This window comes from Schistocerca serialis, chromosome 2, assembly GCF_023864345.2.
Source record: "Schistocerca serialis cubense isolate TAMUIC-IGC-003099 chromosome 2, iqSchSeri2.2, whole genome shotgun sequence".
In the NCBI taxonomy this organism is placed as follows: domain Eukaryota; kingdom Metazoa; phylum Arthropoda; class Insecta; order Orthoptera; family Acrididae; genus Schistocerca; species Schistocerca serialis.
In genome coordinates, this window is record NC_064639.1 from 412,739,110 (window position 1) to 412,762,220 (window position 23,111).

General features: G+C 38.8%; 1 protein-coding gene across 1 annotated transcript in view; it reads left to right on the plus strand.

Moving 5' to 3' along the window:
- The window catches only part of LOC126457252 (ubiquitin conjugation factor E4 B), a 284,736-nt gene extending 283,723 nt beyond the window's left edge, over positions 1-1,013 (plus strand). Inside the window, exon 24 of the mRNA XM_050093409.1 lies at positions 236-1,013. The gene's annotated coding sequence lies outside the window, so the exon portion shown is untranslated. The remainder of the gene's footprint in view (positions 1-235) is intronic.
- Positions 1,014-23,111: the final 22,098 nt, after the last annotated feature.

Sequence of the window (23,111 nt, forward strand, 5' to 3'; positions counted from 1 at the left end):
TAGTAGTAACATCTTACAAATGTTGATGAAAATACTTATGAGGACAATCCTCAGGTACTGAAATGATAGCTACACTCAGTGTTAAAAAGAAAGACAGTATTGTTAGTTTATTTAATGTATACAATTAATTTTTGCATTTTGTATGTATCATGAAGACTGTTGTGCACTTGCAATAGTCAGCAAAATATAATGTGTGTGTTAAAAGAAAAATTTATAAATTTGTAATTTTTTACAGGTGTGTGATGCAAAATAACAGAAAATTTAATGACAAACTTGTTACACAATTGTCATTCCAATCTATGATGATTCATGTTGCAAGGTGCTAGTAATTATAATATTTAAACAAAAACTGTGGTTTTTGGATTGTTTAATACAGTGATAAAACTACCATTTTATAAGTGCTGTAAGAAAACCTATTGACAGGAGTGGCACAACCAACAGGCATTATAAACTAAGTTTATTTGCCAGTGTGTGTTAAAACATTTTGCTGTTAGCAAGCACCATACTGTAGAAAGATGTATGTATTCAGTTGGGAACAGAAAATATAAATCAGTGACAACTTGTAATCTGTTAATACAAAAAGGTGTGTGCAAAATCATTTTGATACAAAATAAAAGCCACTGAAAAAAAACAACAACAACAGTTAAGTTGCACTATTTTATTGGGGCTATACATTAATAACGCAGTGTTACAAATGTATGAGGTATATTTTCTAACAGTGACAGAATATTTGCACTGCAGGAGTTAGTGTCGGAAACTGATAGATCATATTTTTTGCACGTGTGTGTGTGTGTGTGTGTGTGTGTGTGTGTGTGTGTGTGTGTGTCAGCCATTGTTAATACCTGTTGTACAGATTTGTGAGCTTAATATATATTTCAGTTGTGCTCTACAGTCACAGTGTCTGGTGAATTGCATTCTTAAAGCATGTGAAGAGATCAAAAGTGTATGTTTTTGATTGTTGATAACACTTTGTTTAAAGTGTCAATAAAACAATAAACTGTGAAATAATAAAAGGATTTTTATTTCATAGACTTTTTAATTCATGGGATGATCTTGCAACAAAATCAAAATAATTTTTAGCATGACAAGGTAAGTACTGAAACCAACTTTTTGACTGTCACACAGCTGTATGTGTTAACACTTTGAATCAAACAATGGAAAATCCAGGATGGAATGTAACAATATTATGAGAAGGAAAATTGCTACTCACCATATAGCAGAGATGCTGAGTCGCAGATGGCACAACAATAAGATTTTCATACTTAAAACTTTCGGCCAATGGCCTTTGTCAACAATAGACACACACATGCGCACACACACACTTGTGCAAACGCAACTCACACACACGACTGCAGTCTCAGGCAACTGAAACCACACTGTGAGCAGCAGCACCAGTGCATGATGGGAGTGATGACTGGGTGGGGGAAGGAGGAGGCTGGGGCAGGGAGGGGGAGGGATAGTATGGTGGGGCCGGTGGACAGTGAAGTGGGGCGGTGGGGAGGGGGGGAGGGGAAGTAGTGGTAAAGGAGAGAAATAAATAAAAAAAAAAGTGTGGTGGTGGAATGACAGTTGTGTAGTGCCAGAATGGGAGCAGGGAAGGGGCTGGATGGGTGAGGACAGCAACTAAGTTTGAGGCCAGGAGGGTTATGGGAACATAGGATGTATTGCAGGGAAAGTTCCCACCTGCACAGTTCAGAAAAGCTGGTGTTGTTGGGAAGGATCCGTACAGCACAGGCTGTGAAGCAGTCATTGAAATGAAGGATATCATGTTTGGCAGCATGTTCAGCAACCGGGTGGTCCACTTGTTTCTTGACCACAGTTTGTCGGTGGCCATCTGTGCAGACAGACAGCTTGTTGGTTGTCATGCCTACATAGAATGCAGCACAGTGGTTGCAGCTTAGCGTGTAGACCACATGAATGGTTTCACAGATAGCCCTGCCTAATCTCGCGTGCCTTATGTTTTGAGTCTCCCACCACCTCCCACAGCCCCACCATTCGGCCACAGAGGAGCATTCCCCCCATAACGCAGTACCACCCAGGACAGGAGCAACTGAATTACATTCTCCGTCAGGGTTTCGATTACCTCTCGTGCCCTGAAATGAGAAATGTCCTGCCCGCTATCCTTCCCACTCCTCCCACAGTGGTATTTCGCCGTCCACCGAACCTACACAATATACCCGTCCATCCTTACACAACCCCTCCTCCCAATCCCTTACCTCATGGCTCCTATCCCTGTAATAGACCTAGATGCAAGACCTGATTTTTGTCCGCATGAATTGCCCCCCGACAAACTGTGGCCAAGAAACAAGTGGACCACCCTGTTGCTGAACACACTGCCAAACATGATATCCTTCATTTCAATGACTACTTCACAGCCTGTGCCATACGGATCCTTCCCACCAACACCAGCTTTTCTAAATTGCGCAGGTGGGAAATTTCCCTGCAATACATCCTATATTCCCGTAACCCCACCTGGCCTCAACCTTCGTTAGTTGCTGTCCTCGCCCGTCCAGCCCCTTTCCTGCTCCCATTCCAGCACTACACAGCTGTCATCCCACCACTACACCCAGTCTTTTTTTTTTTTCTCTCCTTTACCGCTACTTCCCCCCGCCCCTCCCCACCTCTCCCCTGCCCACTGCCCAACCTGCAGCACTTCTGTCTGCCATCCTCACCATGCTATCTATCCCTCCCCCTCCCCACCCCAGCCTCTTCCTTTCCCCCACCCAGTCATCACTCCCATCATGGACAGGTGCTGCTGCTCGCAGTATGGTTTCAGTTTGCCTGAGACTGCAGTCGTGTCAGTGAGTTGAGTTTGTGTGTGTGTATTGGCCATTGGCCAAAAGCATTAAGTGTGAAAATCTTTTTGTTGTGCCTATCTGCGACTCAGCATTTCCGGAATATGGTGAGTAGCAGCTTTCCTTCTCATAATATTATTAACACTTTGAAGTGTGCATAACATTATCCACAGCAGTCTATCTGAAAATATCTATAAATATTTACAGTTTGGTCTTCTTGCACGAGATGTGACACCTTCTTCTATTCTAGGTGTATACGAACCTAATTTTTGGTGGTAGTCATAAAATTAATCACTTTTTCAAACTTGACATTTCAGTAATTATTTATGTATCCAACTATTTCTTGGTTTTACACACAGAAAAATAGGTCTCATAAGAAGAGAAATTAATTTGAACTATGAGTTAAACACCTACTGCTCCAAAAGGTACTTTTAAATTACACGAATAAAGGCGTTGCAGATGCTTTTCAGAAGCAGGACTCACTAGCTCTGTTGGTAGTTAACATAATCTGTTGGATAACTGAAGTTATCAGTCCGGTAGTAACCTAACCCCAAGCAAGCTGTTATGAGGAAATGGCACTGAAAAATTCTTGGTGTTAGAAATGATGTTCCATGTATTTTATTTTGCTGTACATAGACATGATTTTGGTGTCCGTAATATATGTTTCATAAAAAATAATTCTGTATATTTAACAGAGTATAAAAACTGAAAAAATAGTTGTTAAGTTAGACCCCTACAGTTTGGTGAAATTGTCAGTAGGCAGTGGAACATTCATATAAATTTCATTAATTGTAAAATATATATATATATATATATATATATATGATGTGACTTACCAAATGAAAGTGTTGGCAGGTCGACAGACACACAAACAAACACAAACATACACACAAAATTCAAGCTTTCGCAACAAACTGTTGCCTCATCAGGAAAGAGGGAAGGAAAGGGGAAAGACGAAAGGATGTGGGTTTTAAGGGAGAGGGTAAGGAGTCATTCCAATCCCGGGAGCGGAAAGACTTACCTTAGGGGGAAAAAAGGACGGGTATCACTCGCACACACACACACACATATACAGACACAAGCAGACAATATATATATATATATATATATATATATATATATATATATATATTATAGGGTGTTTCAAAAATGACCGGTATATTTGAAATGGCAATAAAAACTAAACGAGCAGCGATAGAAATACACCGTTTGTTGCAATATGCTTGGGACAACAGCACATTTTCAGGCAGACAAACTTTCGAAATTACAGTAGTTACAATTTTCAACAACAGATGGCGCTGCAAGTGATGTGAAAGATATAGAAGACAACGCAGTCTGTGGGTGCGCCATTCTGTACGTCGTCTTTCTGCTTGTAAGCGTGTGCTGTTCACAACGTGCAAGTGTGCTGTAGACAACATGGTTTATTCCTTAGAACAGAGGATTTTTCTGGTGTTGGAATTCCACCGCCTAGAACACAGTGTTGTTGCAACAAGACGAAGTTTTCAACGGAGGTTTAATGTAACCAAAGGACCGAAAAGCGATACAATAAAGGATCTGTTTGAAAAATTTCAACGGACTGGGAACGTGACGGATGAACGTGCTGGAAAGGTAGGGCGACCGCGTACGGCAACCACAGAGGGCAACGCGCAGCTAGTGCAGCAGGTGATCCAACAGCAGCCTCGGGTTTGTGTTCGCCGTGTTGCAGCTGCGGTCCAAATGACGCCAACGTCCACGTATCGTCTCATGCTCCAGAGTTTACACCTCTATCCATACAAAATTCAAACGCGGCAACCCCTCAGCGCCGCTACCATTGCTGCACGAGAGACATTCGCTAACGATATAGTGCACAGGATTGACGACGGCGATATGCATGTGGGCAGCATTTGGTTTACTGACGAAGCTTATTTTTACCTGGACGGCTTCGTCAATAAACAGAACTGGCGCATATGGGGAACCGAAAACCCCCATGTTGCAGTCCCATCGTCCCTGCATCCTCAAAGTACTGGTCTGGGCCGCCATTTCTTCCAAAGGAATCATTGGCCCATTTTTCAGATCCGAAACGATTACTGCATCACGCTATCTGGACATTCTTCCTGAATTTGTGGCGGTACAAACTGCCTTAGACGACACTGCGAACACCTCGTGGTTTATGCAAGATGGTGCCCGGCCACATCGCACGGCCGACGTCTTTAATTTTCTGAATGAATATTTCGATGATCGTGTGATTGCTTTGGGCTATCCGAAACATACAGGAGGCGGCGTGGATTGGCCTCCCTATTCGCCAGACATGAACCCCTGTGACTTCTTTCTGTGGGGACACTTGAAAGACCAGGTGTACCGCCAGAATCCAGAAACAATTGAACAGCTGAAGCAGTACATCTCATCTGCATGTGAAGCCATTCCGCCAGACACGTTGTCAAAGGTTTCGGGTAATTTCATTCAGAGACTACGCCATATTATTGCTACGCATGGTGGATATGTGGAAAATATCGTACTATAGAGTTTCCCAGACCGCAGCGCCATCTGTTGTTGAAAATTGTAACTACTGTAATTTCGAAAGTTTGTCTGCCTGAAAATGTACTGTTGTCCCAAGCATATTGCAACAAACGGTGTATTTCTATCGCTGCTCATTTAGTTTTTATTGCCGTTTCAAATATACCAGTCATTTTTGAAACACCCTGTATATATATAGTATGAAGTCATATTTTTCTTGATCCTTTCAAGTTGGGAACCACACTGAGATAGTTATCAGTTACTTACTTCTTTCTTTCCTAAATGTAGCACTGAAATAAGACTTTGTAATCTCGCGCGCGTGCGTGTGTGTGTGTGTGTGTGTGTGTGTGTGTGTGTGTGTGTGAGACACCGAAATTCTGATCACATGCCAGAATCTTACGATTGATTTCTTCTGGACGAAGGCTGTATGAGCAACTATGTATTGACCCAATGAAGCCAGTTTTTGATCACTACAGTTCTCCGAGACATGGTGTCTTGGTTGGAGCAAAAGTTGTGGACTCCTATGCAGTACACCCACAGCTGCCTTTTGTAATAACAAATACCCATAGTCAGTATTGGTGTCACGCACCTCTCATTTGCTGATGATGTGGCCCTGTTGTCCAGATATAAGGAAGAACTGATGTGGATGAGAGAAAGCATGGGGGTGGCAGTGAGCAGACTCAGTCTCCCTGTGGATCAGTCAAAGACTGGTGATGAGTGGGACTCATGCCAGTTCAAGAGACCCACTTTAGCCTCTGGTAGTCAGAACCCGATCATGCAAAAGGGCTCATAATTTTAAATATCTGGGGATAATCATTACAGAGGATCCAAGCCACAAACCAATCATACTTCAGTCTGAGTCGGCTTTTTAAATCACACAATCGCTCAAGGAAAACTCCTGCTGTACAAAACAATGATCCAACCCATAGGGCTGTATGGTTGTGAAACTTGGAATGTCTGGAAAAAAATACTTCTATAAACTTCATATTTTCATTGAAAAAGTGTTATGGAAGATCCACGGCCTGGTACAAGACGAGATCACTGGAGAATGGAGGATCTGGCATAATTGTGAGCTTACAATGTACCAAACATTCTAGGTCTGATGAGAAGCACGTGGCTAGTATGGACAGGGCATGTCACTTGGCCGAATAAACACCGATGACCTTTGAAATCCATGGATTTTACTCCCTGTTGAAGAAGACCGCTAGGAAGACTAAAGAAAAGATGGAGAGATGGAATCCTTGAGGACTTACTGCAGATCAACAGAGAGCCTGGTAGTCTTTTGCAGTCCTCTGGGCCTGCCTGTGTATTTTTATTGCAGAGTCCTACTTGTCTTAATTTCCTCTGTTGATGCAGGAGTGGGTATCAGCTTGCCTCACTGCAGTTCATTCCAAATACCTATCCATCACTCATGAAGGAACGTGAGTTTAACACTTCAATTAAGGACATAATGTACATTTGGAGTATTGTTTCACCTTCAATGTGTATTATGAGTTTCAAAGCAACATCGATCTTGACAAGCTTTTGCATACAGATATATTGCAACTAACTGTGGCAACTTCAGACTCTCGACATAGACTGCATTGATGGGACCCACCATCAGACTACAAATATGATTCAGCAATCATAATATCACACAGTATTTTAGAATATATGTATAATTAAACTTAAAATTAAAAATTATACTTTCACGAAGTACCTGGTACAGAAATATGCTTTACAAAGAATGGAAATGTGCTTTTCATAAACAAAATCACCTTTAAATGTCGTTCATAAACAGTTAATTCCAAAAAACATCAATTTACTGTTTAATTACAGAATTAATTTAGAAGCTAACTGTTATACTGAAACTTAGTCTAGTAACAGACGTTATGCAACTGTTGTCCCAAAGATAAATAATTTGGGAATACTATTTCAGGAACTGACGTCAAATAATTTTCTTAAATTTTCTGAGAGATGATTTATATAAAATAATGATAATTTGAAATCCAGCAGAGGGCCTTTTTAAACATAGTCAATTACAAACTTACGTTCAAATGAAATTACGTATGACAGCATAAACAGTAATTTTCAAAATACATATTCTATATGTGACGTGTATCAGGATGAGCCTCAGTCCTGGCATCTCTCTCTTCATGATAGTGTTTCCTTGTCTGCTACACAACAACCTGAACTTCTAATCTCTATTCATTTTGAAAATGATAGAGTCATATATTTCTGTGACATGAGTCCACTTTTAAACAACCTGCTACTGAATGTATAGTAGATGCATTTAAATTCATCAGTTTGTATGTTGCTTCTGACTGCACAAGGGTTTTTGTTGAATAGGACTGTTCCATACACCAAACCAAATGACAAACAGAATTTTTACCAGTTTTAACACTTCAATTTAATATACTACTTTTTCTTCTTCACAAAATATGAACATTACAGAAAATACAAATACGAATAAACAATTCTGTCAAATAGTCTCTTAGCAGCAACTCTCAGCTCTCTCAGCAGATTTGTTTGCACAATCTAAATGTCTTCTGAACAATCAAAGTGCCACAAAGTATTGTTAAGAGTTCTCAGTTAATTATACTTGTAACTCAAAGGTACAAGTGCACAAAATTTTGAATTTGTTTTACAAATGGCTCAGCAAAGTTTATTACAAAAACAATCCAGTATAAAGATGTAGAAAATTAGTGCAGTTAACATCTTTCTTATGAGACGTAAAGTACATTATGATTATGTAGATGAAAATCACTAACATGTTTCCAAAGTGTGTGAACATGCTGTGTGCTACAACAGTTGTTTTCAGAATATGTAATTAAATATGCTTTTGAACGTGAATAAGTTCATGTTTTTTAACATAGACAAAATTTTAGAATAAAAAACATGTTTCTCAACCCTAGTTAGGTTTTGTACTTCATTGCAATCTCAGATATTGAATAACAAAGTATTGCCAGTACATACGTGAAATTATAATGTTGAAACAATGGAAACTCCAGGTAGGAATGTCAACAGTGTAGATTGCTACTTACCGTAAAGAAGACATGTCAAGTTACAGGCACGATTAAAATACACTCACATAGAGCTTTTGGCCACAGCCTTCATCAGTAAACAAACACACGAACACGAACAACCACCAACTCCAGCATCTGGGACTGAAATGCAACATCACGTGGGATGCGAGCAGCAATCTGGAGGGGGTTGGGAAACGAACAAAAAAGGAGAGGAACATGGAAAGACAGGCAGATGCATTGGCAGAGGTCTGCAAATAAACAGGGTGGGAGACGTGAAGGGGGAGGAGATGATAGGACAGAGGGAAGTTGAAACTGTTGGGTGGAGGGCTTGGGGACAGCATGTTACTGCAGGTTGAGGCAAGCCGTATTAAACAAAGAAGAGAACAGTGGGAGGAATATATACAGAGGCTACACAAGGGAAATGAACTAAAAGACAACATTATAGAAAGGGAAGAATAAACAGATGAAGGTGAGATGGCAGGTATAATACTGTAGGAAGAATTTGACAGAGTACTGAAAAACCTAAGTCAAAACTAGGCACTTGGAGTAGATGAAACAGCATCAAAATTATTGAGCTCTTGGAAGAATATTCAATGTAAAAGATAGTTGAGACCAGCTAAATACCATCAGACTTGGTGAGATGAATGTAGAAATTTCAAATAACAAAGGTGTGAATAGTACAAAGCCATACGTTTAATAAGTAAGTCACACTTTCAGAATACTGCCAGTAATTGTTAAAAAAAATTACTTGGGAGGCCGGTAGAGAGAGCCTTGAGAAAAGTCAGTATGGATTCGGGGGGAATGTAGGAATGTGGTGAGTCAATATGACCCTAAAACTTATCTTAGTAGATAGACTGAAGAAAGGCAAACTTACATTTATAGCACTTGTAGATGTTGTTGTTGTTGTTGTTGTGGTCTTCAGTCCTGAGACTGGTTTGATGCAGCTCTCCATGCTACTCTATCTTGTGCAAGCTTCTTCATCTCCCAGTAACTACTGCAACCTACATCCTTCTGAATCTGCTTAGTGTATTCATCTCTTGGTCTCCCTCTACGGTTTTTACCCTCCATGCTGCCCTCCAATACTAAATTGGTGATACCTTGATGCCTCAGAACATGTCCTACCAACCGATCCCTTCTTCTAGTCAAGTTGTGCCACAAATTTCTCTTCTCCCTAATCATATTCAATACCACCTCATTAGTTATGTGATGAACCCATCTAATCTTTAGCATTCTTCTGTAGCATCACATTTCAAAAGCTTCTATTCTCTTCTTGTCCAAACTATTTATCGTCCATGTTTCGCTTCCATACATGGCTACACTCCATACAAATACTTTCAGAAACGACTTCCTGACACTTAAATCTATACTCGATGTTAACAAATTTCTCTTCTTCAGAAACGCTTTCCTTGCCATTGCCAGTCTACATTTTATATCCTCTCTACTTCGACCATCATCAGTTATTTGCTCCCCAAATAGCAAAACTCCTTTACTACTTTAAGTGTCTCATTTCTTAATATAATTCCCTCAGCATCATCCGACTTAGTTCGACTACACTCCATTACCCTCGTTTTCCTTTTCTTGATGTTCATCTTATATCCTCCTTTCAAGACATTATCCATTCCGTTCAACTGCTCTTCCAAATCCTTTGCTGTCTCTGACAGAATTACAATATCATCGGCGAACCTTAAAGTTTTTATTTCCTCTCCATGGATTTTAATACCTACTCCGAATTTTTGTTTTTGTTTCCTTCACTGCTTGCTCAATATACAGATTGAATAACATCGGGGAGAGGTTACAACCCTGTCTCACTCCCTTCCCAACCACTGCTTCTCTTTCATGTCCCTCGACTCTTATAACTGCCATCTGGTTTCTGTACAAATTGTAAATAGCCTTTCGCTCCCTGTATTTTACCCCTGCCACCTTCAGAATTTGAAAGAGAGTATTCCAGTCAACATTGTCAAAAGCTTTCTCTAAGCCTACAAATGCTAGAAACGTAGGTTTGCCTTTCCTTAATCTAGCTTCTATGATATGTCGTAGGGTCAGTATTGCCTCACGTGTTCCAATATTTCTACGGAATCCAAACTGATCTTCCTTGAGGTTGGCTTCTACTAGTTTTTCCATTCGTCTGTAAAGAATTCGCGTTAGTATTTTGCAGCCGTGACTTATTAAACTCGGTAATTTTCACATCTGTCACAACCTGCTTTCTTTGGGATTGGAATTATTATATTCGTCTTGAAGTCTGAGGGAATTTCGCCTGTCTCATACATCTTGCTCACCAGATGGTAGAGTTTTGTCAGGATTGCCTCTCCCAAGGCCATCAGTAGTTCTAATGGAATGTTGTCTACTCCCGGGGCCTTGTTTCGACTCAGGTCTTTCAGTGTTCTGTCAAACTCTTCACGCAGTATCATATCTCCCATTTAATCTTCATCTACATCCTCTTCCATTTCCATAATATTGTCCTCAAGTACATCGCCCTTGTATTGACCCTCTGTATACTCCTTCCACCTTTCTGCTTTCCCTTCTTTGCTTAGAACTGGGTTTCCATCTGAACTCTTGATATTCATACAAGTGGTTCTCTTTTCTCCAAAGGTCTCTTTAATTTTCCTGTAGGCAGTATCTATCTTACCCCTCGTGAGATAAGCCTCTACATCCTTACATTTGTCCTCTAGCCATCCCTGTTTAGCCATTTTGCACTTCCTGTCGATCTCATTTTTGAGGTGTTGTATTCTTTTTTGCCTACTTCATTTACTGCATTTTTGCATTTTCTCCTTTCATCAATTAAATTCATTATCTCTAGTGTTACCCAAGGATTTCTAGCAGCCGTCATCTTTTTATCTACTTGATCCTCTGCTGCCTTCACTACTTCATCCCTCAAAGCTACCCATTCTTCTTCTACTGTATTTCTTGCCCCCATTCCTGTCAATTGTTCCCTTATGCTCTCCTTGAAACTCTGTACAACCTCTGGTTCTTTCAGTTTATCTGGGTCCCATCTCCGTTAGCTATGATTAAGTTGTGCTCTGTGCAAAATTCTACCAGACGGCTTCCTCTTTCATTTCTTCCCCCCAATCCATATTCACCTACTACGTTTCCTTCTCCCCCTTTTCTTACTACCGAATTCCAGTCACCCATGACTATTAAATTTTCATCTCCCTTCACTATCTGAATAATTTCTTTTATTTCATCATACATTTCTTCAATTTCTTCATCATCTGCAGAGCTAGTTGGCATATAAACTTGTACTACTGTGGTAGGCGTGGGCTTCGTGTCTATCTTGGCCACAATAATGTGTTCACTATGCTGTTTGTAGTAGCCTATCCGCACTCCTATTTTTTATTCATTATTAAACCTACTCCTGCATTACCCTTATTTGATATTGTATTTACAACCCTGTATTCGCCTGACCAAAAGTCTCGTTCCTCCTGCCACCGAACTTCACTAATTCCCACTATATCTTACTTTAACCTATCCATTTCCCTTTTTAAATTTTCTAACCTACCTGCCCGATTAAGGGATCTGACATTCCACGCTCCGATCCGTAGAACGCCAGTTTTCTTTCTCCTGATAACGACGTCCTTCTGAGTAGTCCCCGCCCGGAGATCCGAATGGGGGACTATTTTACCTCCGGAATATTTTACCCAAGAGGACACCATCATCATTAAACCATACAATAAAGCTGCATGCCCTCGGGAAAAATTACGGCCGTAGTTTCCCCTTGCTTTCAGCTGTTCGCAGTACCAGCACAGCGAGGCTGTTTTTGTTAGTGTTACAAGGCCAGATCAGTCAATCATCCAGACACAATTGTAGATATAGAGGCAGATTTTTACAATGTTGACTGGAAAACACTCTTTGAAATTCCGAAGGTAACAGGGATGAAATACAGAGAGCCGAAGTTTATCCACAACTTGTACAAAAACCAGACTGCAGTTGCAATATTTGAATGACATTAAAGAGTAACAATATTTTAGTAGGGAGGGATACAGTGTTGTAGCCTATCCTGATGTTATTCAGTTTGTTCACTGAAAAAAGCAATAAAGAAAACCAAAGAAAAATTTGGAAACAGATTTAAAGTTCATTAGCTCAAACTTGAGGCTTTCTGGTGACATTCACATTCTGTGATAGATGTTCATATACAGGCAGCAGTTGTAAGTTGCCAACCCTTATTAAAAAAAAAAAATCCGTTTATTACTGAAATCAAACTCACTCATAAATATAGTTTTTTTTGTATTTTTTTGTTGTATTTGTGACATAATGATTACATTAAAAAATCATTTTAGTATGACTGAACACTTCTCATCTGAGATTAAGAACAGGGAAATATTTCTGCTGATTATTCATTGCACATCACCACAGTTCCCATTGTGCAGTTAACTTACTCAATTCACTTAAGACATTCTCACATTTTACTATTTCAGTACAGTTTCACAGATCTTGTGGACCATCTTTTGAGTTGTGACCTCCTTTACACATCCCATATATTCACCATCATCATTTATGTATGAATAAGAATAAGAATCTTTATTAGCCATTTAGTATTTTCTTATACAATGGGCTTCGTCAGTAAGTTCAATTACAGTATAAAGATGGTATTCTCATAACAATGTATATAAAAATCATATGAAATGTAGTGTAGTACAATAGCACACATTTGGAATTTTATATGTTATTAATTTTACAACAAAAAGGAAAACATTATACAGATTTATATTGAGCAGGGAGTATTCATGTTGATGACACTATGTCATTATCATATACATGTTGATAACACTATGTCATTATCCTAAGCTATTGATACAAATTTAGGTCCTACTACAGGCAGAGGTACCTTTCTCTATGTTAAAACAGCAAATCTACCATATTACAATCTTTAAATTCATCAACTGAATAAAATGCTTTACGTTTGAGCCATTGACCCAATGTTCTCTTAAAATTACTTTTAGATACTGTTTGTACAATTTTAGGGAGCATATTAAACAGTTCGCGGCCTACATATTTATAACATACATATTTATACATATTTCTTACATTATATATAATATATTTATACATATACATATATAATATATTTATACATATTTATAACAGAGCCACGAGTGAAAGCACCCACGTGATTTACCAACTGACCTGCCTACACTGTGACGCATTCTATGTGGGAATGACCAGCAACAAACTGTCCATTCACATGAATGGACACAGGCAGACAGTGTTTGTTGGTAATGAGGATCACGCTGTGGCAAAACATGCCTTGGTGCACGGCCAGCACATCTTGGCACAGTGTTACACCGTCCGGGTTATCTGGATACTTCCCACTAACACCAACCTATCCGAACTCCGGAGATGGGAACTTGCTCTTCAATATATCCTCTCTTCCCGTTATCCACCAGGCCTCAATCTGCGCTAATTTCAAGTTGCCGCCACTCATACCTCACCTGTCATTCAACAACATCTTTGCCTCTGCACTTCCGCCTCGACTGACATCTCTGCCCAAACTCTTTGCCTTCACAAATGTCTGCTTGTGTCTGTATGTGTGGATGGATATGTGCGTGTGTGCGAGTGTATACCTGTCCTTTTTTCCCCCTAAGGTAAATCTTTCCGCTCCCGGGATTGGAATGACTCCTTACCCTCTCCCTTAAAACCCACTTCCTTTCGTCTTCCCCTCTCCTTCCCTCTTTCCTGATGAGGCAACAGTTTGTTGCGAAAGCTTGAATTTTGTGTGTATGTTTGTGTTTGTTTGTGTGTCTATCGACCTGCCAGCGCTTTCGTTCGGTAAGTCACCTCATCTTTGTTTTTATATATAATTTTTCCCACGTGGAATGTTTCCTTCTATTATATTGAACACAGTCTTTGATTATTTTAGATATTATTAGGATTAATGAGATAGGGCAATAGTTACTTGGATTTGATTTATCTCCTTTCTTAAATATGGGAATAGTTACTGCTATTTTCAAACAGTCGGGGAAAATCCCTTGCTGTAATATACGGTTAATGAGATTGGTTAGAGGGGGCAGAAGATCACTTGATATCTTCTTTATGACAAAGTTTGACAGACCATAGGAGTCCTCTGCTCTGGAACTACTTAGTCTGCCTATTGCTTTGCTAACATCATTTTCAGTTACTGTTGCCCAGCAGAATTTATGGACTACATACTTATTTGAACCTAAAAGAGTTTTAGCATCAAGCATGGTGTTGAGGGGAGACAAATCTTGTTGTAAACTGAAGTTAACAAAGTGTGAGTTTAAGATATCTGGCGCTATGGGTATAGCTAGTTGAGTTGTTGGTCTATTTATTTCACTTTTAATTACTTCCCAAGCAGCTTTACAGCTGTTTCTGGATTTAAGAATATAGTTATCATTCGCCCTACGTTTTGCTCAGTTGACAAGTATGAAATTCAGTGATCCAGTCATAAATACCTTGTAATGGGGAAAAGTTACCAAAATACCTTTCCAGAAGGTGGATTGGTTGGTATTTGTTTCTCTCGTGTGTTCTTTGAATCTTCTTTACGCACATCAAAAATGAAAAACATGAAGTTGACAACATTGAAAAAACACTTCAATTCCTGCACAAAATCCCAATAGATCTAATCACGAATATTTTGGAGGACTTCGAAATATACGTACACACTACGATATACTAAATGAACAAACCAGTTTCAAGCACATACAGTTTGTAAACTATTTAATACAACATTAACCCATTGTCTTAATCAAGTGCGGTCAAAAAACTAAGGAAAACTGACAGTTCCAAGAAATCTTGAACTTCCCAACAATGTGATAAAATTAAAGGTAGATGAGAAGTATTTATATATTCTTTTTAGAGACACCAAACTGCAATTCTTCCAATCTAAATACAAAGCCAGTAGAAAAACCTACAGGGAAGCACTGAAGACATTAAAAGCACAGATGTATGCAGAACAGATGAGGCAATCCAGCAATATTAGGAAAGCAGCAGGGAGTATAGCAAACAAGGAAAGCAGGAGAAGTGACAATGTAGTCTGCAATAACATCATAATAGGCAATGAAAAATTGCTGAGCGGTCCGAAGGAAGTATGAGAATCATAGACGAATTTAGTAACATGAGTAGGAAGGATTTTATTGATCCACCACAGGTGCTAAATCCCAGTAATGTCAGTAATTCATTTTTCCTGAGATGTGTTACAGAACTTCAAATCGTGAAAACCATTTCCACCTTAAAAGCAAATACATCCAATTGCTAGGATAACATCTCAGCCAAATTTCTGAGAGACTGTAATAATGAATTAATAAAGCCACTACAACATTTAACAAACAGCTCTTTCAGTCAGGGATCATTTCCGGACTTCTTAAAAGTTACTGAAATAAGACTGGTGCATAAAAAGGAAATAATTACCGATGTGCAAAATTGTAGGCCTATTTCATTGACATCAAGTATCAGTAAGATGTTGGAAACGCTACTTCTTGACCAACTTGAGTTACTTTTCTGTAAGTGTAATCTACTTAAAAGCTCTCAGTATGGTTTCAGGAAGGGCAGGTCTACGATAAGGTCTGTAGCTACATTTTTTCAAGTGGTACTGGATAAACTTAATGATTGAAACAACTTATTGGCACCTTTTTGGACCTATCCAAGGCCTTTGACTCTGTAAATCATCCCAATCTTCTATATAACTTAGAAACTTATGGAGTCAGAGGAACAGCATTAGATTTCTTAAGATCCTACCGTGCTGTCTGGAGCTTGTTGCCTCGCGGTAGTGTTCTCGCTTCCTGAGCACTGGGTCCCGGGTTCGATTCCCGGCAGGGTCAGGGATTTTCACCTGCCCCGAGATGACTGGGTGTTGTTGTGTTGTCTTCATCATCATCATCATTCATCCCTATTACGGTTGGAGGAAAGCAACAGCAAACCACCTCCATTAGGACCTTCCCTAGTACAACGGTGCGGGGCTCTCGCATCATTCCCCTACGCTCTGTCAAGAAGCATGGGACTTCATTTCCATTTCCTACCTTGCTGACAGGAGACAATGTGTTACTCTGTATCATACAACTCGGGGACGTACACAAACAGTAAAATCATCTTATAAAATTCTTAACTGTGGAGTCCCTCAGGGAAGCCGTATAAGGCCTTTTTTGTTTATTATGTACATCAATGATATAATAATTCTACAAAATTCAAACCTAGTAAATTATGCTAATGATACATCCTTCATAAGCTAGGGCTGTACAAAACAGCATTGCAAAATAATACACAGAACATTAGCCTCATCACAAAATATCTCACCAAAAACAAATTGGCACTAAATAAGGACAAGACAATTCTGATGGAGTTTCTGCTAAATTATAAATCCAGACAAGTGGATGCTGAGCCAGAGTTATCAGTTGAAACAACTGATAAACATAAATTCTTGGATATTATGGTAGATGAACATTTTACCTGGAAGAAGCACAGCAGCTATACGTGTAAAAAAATCTCCTGTAATATCTACCTGCTAAAATGTGTTTCTAGTATAATAACGCCACCTGTCTTAAGACAAATCTATTTTGGAATCATGCCCTCCCACCTAAAATATGGTATCAAGATTTGGGGTGGAACACCAATGGTGTACATGGATAGGGCTTTCAGAGCCCAGAAAAGAGCAATCAGGATAATAGCTAATATTAGTCAACATCAATTCTACAGAGAATACTTCATTATGTATAACATACTAACAGTGTATTCATTGTATGTTCTCAGGACAATACTGTACATTACTGTTTGTAAAAGAAAATATGGGACATATTATAATCAACAGTGAAATCCGTAACTGTAATACAAGAAAAAGAGAGGATTGCCACATAGAATTTAATAATAAAAGAGCAACAGTTCATAGTCCATTTTCTGCTGTAAGACATTATTTATAATAGACTGTCAAATAATATAAAAATTCTAAATGGAAAGATATTTAAGACAAAATTAAAACAACTGTTGTTAAATGTTTGTACTCCATCAAGGATTTTTAATGTCTTGTGTATAATTTATCTTTATTTCTAATCACTTACTAGTGTTCATACGTTGATAAACAGACTATGTCTATGACTGTAAAAGATATTGTGGACAAAGGAAACATTTATTATTATTATTATTATTCATTATTTAAAATTTTATTGAAATTCTGTATAGGGGTAACAGATAACAAAAACACCATAGATTACAAACACAGCAATAACAGTTCCATAGATACATAATCTGTAACAACGTAAATATCTTTGAGTAAACAATGAGCTGTCATAAGTGCAATGTCAAATTATTGGAGAACTCTAAAATGTTACTGACAAAAGCTTTACATCCAGCAAGTACATATCGCAGTAATAATTTACTCAAAGCTGACCTATGTTCATCTAAAACATCAGCATGCGAGTACAACTTCCAATGTAAAAAAACTTTATAAATTATATATTAAGTAAATTATACATAAATACAATTGTTTGCAGATATGCTGATGAGGGCAATATAGCTGAAAGAATCTTATATACTAAGAGAAAATGTCAAGCAACATACTGTCTATCAATTCTCCGTGTAATATTTCCTTTTGGGTAGAGGCCATGCAGTGAATGCTCATCAGTGGATATTTTGTGAAGCAGAGTTGTCCAAATTGCTTTTCTCATCTCACAGACATATTTGCTGTTTCTCCTGATGGGTAGACCATAACATTCTGTAAGGTTTTCTGTTTCTGATTTGGTGAGTCCGTCTTATCCACCAGTTGCTTTACCATCAGAGAGTTGTTTTTTACTGTCAGGTTCTTGCATAGTTTCCTTAGTCTTGCCCCCATTCTCTTCTCCACATGTCCTGTACATTCAATTTTTCTAAATTTCAGTTTCGCCATATGGTTTAGCAGCCACAATAGTGAGTACTACTGAATCCTTTAGACTCACCATTACCAAAATAGTGAGTGTATTGCACACCAGGTCTAGCTATTGACCTACTAAAAATATAGACTGCCTCTTTGCTTTCCATACCACCACTGAAACCTTCAAAGTTTTCATCATATTTGTGTTCATTTGCCTTATTGGCACAATCTTAGCAGTGTTTTGTCAGACATTCGTAGTCCAGCACCTTGCCTGTATCTACGGAGGTAATTGTGACAACTCTGTTCAGTGATATATGGCCTCTCTCATCCAGTGCAGCAGTAATATCAGTGGATTGTCATATATCTTCAGTTTCTTTTGCTGCCCTCTGCATAAATGCTTCAGTGACTTTTGTTAGGGCATTATGCAAATGTTTTTAATAACCCTCAAATTTTGACACGAAGCGGTGAGCAATCCATCATGGCACAGAATATGTGGCTTGCTTTTCTTCCCTTTCCAAAACACCTCATGGTAGAAGCAAGGCAAATAATCACTTCACTATATTTTGTGAATGTTGCAGGAGATTTCATTGTACTCTCATTACTTCAACACTTGACATTCTGCTACAATTTTACTGCCTAGGCCCCTTCTCGTACTTATGTCCTCATTAAACATAAGGAAGTTTTCGCTATTACACTATTTACATTTAGCAACAGACAAAAGCAATTCTGAAAAGTTGAACTTATCAAGTAAAATGTAAATGTTATTTTCATCATTTACAACACCGAAATCTTGTTCTTTTCTGCAAGATGTTTCAACTTGCGTTTTGAAGCACTGCCTGGTGAACTTTTAAGCCTGACCTCACTTCGCTGCAACAGACAGTTTCTTCATTTTTATGATTTCCAATAACATGCTTGTGTTGTTTACCATAAAAATTACTACTTCAATTAAACTTCTTTGTTTTTGGCATTTCACAATGTAAAATGGATGAAGAACACAGTCACAACAACAAGATTACGATACAAACACACATGAAAAACGTAAGTAAACTCAATTAATACACTTGTAAAAAGATTGATTGCATTAAATATCTGCTCATAGTACAGTTGATATGTTTTTTGAGGCTATTGCACAAACGAGTTGGTATGGAAATAGCAGTGCCAAAATTAAATAACAAGACATTGTAGGCAAGGTTTTGTGTTTGACTGTTGTGTGACAGCTAGTCACTTATGCGCCACATCTACTTGTGCAGGAGAATCCTGCACAAGATGAGATATTTTACATAAAGTATATAATTTATAGAATCAGGAAGAACCACAGAATTTTATTAAAGAAAATTCCTTTTTTTGGGCCCATGTGACATCCAGATGCCCTTAATATTAATAGAAGTCTCAGAGCCAAAAGCGCATCAGCCTTTTGTTGTATTTTCCCCTTAGCTAAATTGCTAATTCCAGGAATAATGACACAAAGTGGAAAAAGCTTTAGAGTAAACCTCATTTAACACACTGACTGCCATTTGGCCACCAGCAGCAATAGCAGGACCACATGCCTGGCACCTTGGGGCTGTCAGCAGCCACTGCAGACCTCCAAGCCTTACCATGTGGCTGGCCTGGTGTACCATGTGGCTGGCCTGGTGGTAGTCAGCATGTTAAACTTGCAACTACATTTAACTGTGTTCCAGAATACCCATTTACCCTGTACATGTCTTATCAAGCTTTTTCCATGCTTAGACTCTGATCCCAGGATGATGTTTTTCTGTAAGCGATCATAAAATGACTTCTCATTCAATGTAATCATTGACTACACGTTCACATCAGGAACTGCAGTTCATTCTACTTCCTCAAATTCAGTACTATGAATATGTTGATTTCCTACGACTCTTCTCACAGGAGAAATTATCTGTACTTCGAACACCGGTACCCCAAAAAATAGGTTGATCCATAACTACATTACCCATGTCTCCTGAATTAGATGAGTACAGTCCATCAGTGTAAATTTGTACAACTTTTTCCATTTTTTGAAAGTGCTGGACACAAAATGAGTTACACATCACAACAGACATTGTAACATTTTACATTTAAAGTAACTGAGTGCATGGGAAAGCGAAAATATATGCTAACTATGCTGGATTCGAGTAAAATTTCTGTTTCAATGCTGGTACAAAGTTACACTGTCATTTAGAGTAATTTTAGACCACTCTCAAAATGTGTGGTATTTTTGCTATATCTAATGCTCTGGGTAAGTTTAGATCATGCCAGAAAGAAATTGGGTATTTATAAGAAGTAACAGTGTTAACTCAGTATTGCAGATTTACTTTGAAATGTCAATATATTTGTGTAGACCTGGCATTGTTCAACTTAAATCATTGTCACCAGAACCTCTCTTCAAAGCTTATGCAATTTAAAGGATAATCACAAGCTTGAGTGCTTGTAAGAAGATGCAGAGACAACTGAAATACTAACTAGAAACTACAAAGGTAATAAAACTGGTATTTTTAGTACAAAATAATCCAAGTAGGTGGAGCAGCAGCTGTTTGAAACAAAAGTAATAAGTGGTACAAAGATACCCTGATTGATAAAAAGTTACCCTGATTGACTGTAATATAGCTTGAGACATTGTTATACTGCCAACCGTAAAATAGGTAGGCTAATCACCAACCCAAAGGTGGTTCGAATACCACAGTGCTTTCCTCACAGGTGATTCTATTGGAAATGGTTTGCCATTGCCTTCCTCTGATCTGTGAACTGACTTATTCACCCAATGTAGGGGGACCAACCATTTAACGTGGACTGCAAACCATAGTGAACTCAACATTTTTCACCTTAACAAAGGTGAAAGTGGTGATAAATGACAAATTAAAATCCAGAGATCAAACCCAGAATCTCTAAAAATCAATATAAAATATATGGAGATGAGGACGGGTAATCGAAAATCACTCACTTGCAGGTATATGGGGCATGCATGGGATATAGGCCCACTTTGAAGTTTGCATAAGCTCATTAGGTTTTGAGTTTGCACTGTTTTTCTACTTTTATTACACACACACACACCATTATGTTACAATGATGTCCTATAGAAAATTGCCCGCTCTTCAAGAACGGGCACTGATAACCGCGCAGTTGAGCTCCCCACAAACCAAACATCATCATCGTCATCTTTCAAGGAAAAGTGTAATAATAACTGTTAATACATTTATTCTACTGTGAGACAAGATGGTCAATGCTTTCATGGAGAAATGTTTTGCAGTTGTCTACAGAATCATAATTGTACTGAGGTGCAATGTGTCATTTGTTGAATGATATGTCACATGTCCCTGATCTTCATTCGCCAATGAAGGATGTTCATGGTTAAGGTACTTAGGTACTTAAGGTACCTCCCAAAAGTGGAAGGTTTTTGATAGTCTGCGCAGATCGGAGTTTTACTGATTCTGTGCTATCAGCATTGAGGTGTGCAGACTGGTGCTCCTACTTGCTGGGTGGCGTTGTTTGTTCCATGGGGCTGCAAATGAAGGGCGTGGAGTGCACGTGACCTCTATGACATCAAAGAAGTCAACCCCAAAACAGTGATTGATATTCCAATTTTATTGTAAGAAATTGTTCAGAGTTTCTTGTGAGATGCACTCATGAGAACATCTAGCCAGAATTTTACGCCTATGTAGCCGATCAATTAGAAGTAGTTAGGATTTTATGTTATATGAAATACACTGAATTTAGCTTCTGTGGGTGTGTTGCTCCATTAGACAGAAGAAAAAGTCTCTTTCAGCTTCACCAGTGCTGTGGATCAAAGTCCACCAGGGAGAAGCTGGTTCATGGTTCGAGGGCAATGTGTAGCAGGGCCCTTGGAGCATTGAAATTGCACAGTGACACAGAGAATATAACAGCACTGGAAAAATCCAATGAAATAAGAGAGATGCAGTTCAACTACTGGAACTGTTTGAATGGTGTGTTCCTATCACCTCCAGTGGAAAAGTAAACCACAAAACATTCCAGTACCCAGGCATACAACTCCTCATATGAAGCAATTCGATGGTGACAAATGACTGTCATCAGGGCTCCAAAAATTGGAAATCATGTGGGAAGACATCAAGACATTATGGAGGGTCTGTAAGGGCTTCTTAGCAAAACTTCTGCAGCTTACTCGAAACAAACTAGGCCATGCATGGGCAGGCATTATCCTGCAACAGAATGATCCCATCTGTCAGTAATATGGGCATTTGGACTTGATGGCATGCTTCAATATTTTCTGTGTGTCCATATACCACAGTGAATTAATTGCGGTCGTACGTGGACACTTTGAAAAAATTGAAACATTTTATCAAGTTAAAGCACCCAAAAATGCTGACAGACGGCATCATTCTGTTGCAGAATAATGCCCACCCATACATTGCCAAGGTTGTTTCGACCACACTGCAGAAGTCTCACTGGGAAGCCTCCAGACATCCTCCATACACTCCTGATCTCTCCCCATGTGATTATCATACTTTTGGAGCCCTGAAGGAAGAAATCTGTGGCTCTTAGTTTGCTTCAGATGAAGAGCTGCTCTCCTGGGTTCAGTCATTGTTCTGCAGCCACCTGCAAACATTTTTCCGTGAAGTCACTGACCATCTTGTCTCACAGTGGGATAAATGTGTTAAGAGTTATGGGGATTACTTGTGAAATAATAAACATTTCACTTACTTTTTTTTCATCCATCTTGTTTTCATTTGACTGCCCCTTATATAAATAACCTTCAGGTAGAAAGCTGTACATGTCTTTTTTCTTAAACTGTGTAAATTGGACTTACATCCTTATGCTCAAAGAAGTCTTATGCCATCTTGATCTCATTAAACCCCAAATGCTGCAGTGTTTGATGTATCCGTAAACTTGTTAAAAGTATAATGGAGTTTTCTGATGCTCCTTGGTGGAGCATTTCATATTCAAGGAAGAAATTTCCGTACAGTGGTTGTTTTACAGCTATTTATTTGTGTTACTAGCTATCTTTTCAGCATACAAAGCCATCCTTATACAAAGTTTGTGAGGTACACATAAACA